Here is a 2471-nt window from a genome sequence, read left to right on the forward strand (position 1 = left end):
GCTTGGCTCATTTATTTAGATCCGAGTAAAAATGATAACTAAAAGGAAAGCCTAAAGCAGCAAATTGGCAAATCAAATCCATTTATTTAAGGATGTAGGTAGAGAATTCAATTGATTAGTTCAATATTGATAAGAGAAAATGTCTACATCTTAAAGTAATTTTTTTTCTTAATAAAAAAGTACCATTGTTGAGCATCTCTTAAATATAATAGTTGAGAGTCTTACCAATATATTACTCATTAAATTAAATTAAATATAGAATTGGTGATTGATCGCTTCGTATAGAATGCATGGTCCAAATTCTTTTATATGATATATTCACGGAAATATATACCGTAAGCCCGATGGTGGGCCTGAGAGCCGAGCCTAAGCAAGCTTGAGCTCGAGCTCATTTAATAAACAAGGCTGAGTTTGAGCTCTCTGAAACCTAAACTTAACAGCTCGTTAGCGTGCCAAACTCAAGCCGGCTCGACTAAGTTACACCTAAATCGAGGAGTTAGAAAAAATAATAATAATAATTAAAAATTGCTTTATAACATTGGAAAATATATTTCATTAATTAAATTTAAGATATATGGTTAGAAATATTTTTTTTTTGTGAACTTTTCTAAAAAGCGCAAATCATATTACCAATTTTACATATCACTAAACTCTTATATATGTATTTACATATCTAACTCTTAGGGTCCGTTTGGGGCAACTTATTGGGCTGCGGCAGTGTTTGGAATAAGTGTGTTCGCTCGGCGTTTTCATGCCGCTCCGATACGTAACAGTTAATTCCTAATAGACTTTCGACGCGGGGGCACAGCCACGTCCGCGACTCGCGTTTAGGGTAATATTTCCTCTAGTGCCCTTCTCTGATCTCCCTCGTTCTCTCTCTTGCCCTCTCTCTCCCCGATCTTCTCCCTCGTGAACATCGACTCGTTTGTCACATATGTTTACTCCGGTGAGATCTAATGTGTTGCTCTGCTTTATTTCGCCTATTATGGTTCGATTTCGTGAGAAATGTTTTTTCTTTCCCATATTTTGGCAATTTTCGGTTGAAGGTAGAATTGGGGTTTCCTTGTTGATGATTTTGGTGGATTATTTTGGAAAGCATTGGGTAGAGTTGGACTTGCTCTCTAAGATCTATTTGTGAAGTATTATGTTGTGTACTGGTTGGACTTGCTACTCTTGCTGAGACCTATTTGTGTTGTATTCTGCACTCTGTTATTGGTTACTGGCAACGAATTTGGGGATTGGTGTTTGCATTACAATTGAAATAAGGCATTTGAAATTGTGAATTTGATGTTTGATGCTCACTGGCTACGTACATGTGAATTGTGGAATGCCTGAAGGGAGCATTTGATGTTTGCATTACAATTGAAATAAGACATGTGAAATATGGTCTATTGGCTACGAATGTGAAATATCTTTCTATAGAGGAATCAATCAAGAGAATACATAAAATGGTAAGCAGATTTTTAAGGAAGTGGATTCATGCATTTTGTAGTTTTTCTTAAATATATTTTAAATGTTATTCATTTATATCATCTTGTTGAGACCAATTTTAATCATCTATTTTTCAGAATCTTGGAAAAGGTAACATTTCTTTTTGGAAGGATATTATGTGTATGACTCGCGCTTACTAAGAATTTCTCGTTGAAAACCAACAATTGCAATGATTTATCCCCATCACGATGAAATTTTCTAAAGATTACTCGGGCCAAGGCTATATACTTGTTGAATACATCAGTTTAGCGCGCGTGCGGCCCAAAACATCTAAGGGCATCACAGACCTGTTATTGCCTCAAACTTTCATGGTCTAAACGACCATAGTCCCTCCAAGAAGCTAGTCGTGGAGGTTGAGCTCTGCATAGTTAGTTAGCAGGCCCCGAGGTCTCGTTCGTTAACGGAATTAACCAGACAAATCGCTCCACCAACTAAGAACGGTCATGCACTACCACCCATAGAATCAAGATTTATTTGAAAATGTAGCTTGGAAAATGAGGGAGCTGATCAATACAAGGTGGTCGGTTGCTGATCACCAAATACTCTCTTTCTATATCTATTACTAAAGTTATATATCATCAATTTCTTTCTTGGGTAAAGGTGGATTGCAGTAAATTAATTTGTTGTAGACTTCTCTCTCCCTCCATGTCACTTTCATTTTTAAAGCTAATTATAATCTATTATCACTAGATGTGTTGAAACTTACTAGTTTGAGACTTCCTTCACAATGCTTGTTTTGTAGATTGGTTAAAGAGAACTTCAATCATCTTTTTTGGGAATTGTGTCAATGGTAGGATATGCATATACAACTTTCTCTATCTCTCTCTTCATGTGTTTAGTAGATATGTTTTAAGATCTAGTTTCATTTTACTGCTTGGCTTTCTTATAGATGTATGCATTATTGAAACTATCTTATGCATTAAAGTGATCAATTTTTTTTGCCTTCTTTGTTTTTGGGCTGGCTTATATATATATATATA

Source organism: Phalaenopsis equestris, unplaced genomic scaffold (genome assembly GCF_001263595.1).
Source record: "Phalaenopsis equestris unplaced genomic scaffold, ASM126359v1 Scaffold000240, whole genome shotgun sequence".
Classification (NCBI taxonomy): Eukaryota; Viridiplantae; Streptophyta; class Magnoliopsida; order Asparagales; family Orchidaceae; genus Phalaenopsis; species Phalaenopsis equestris.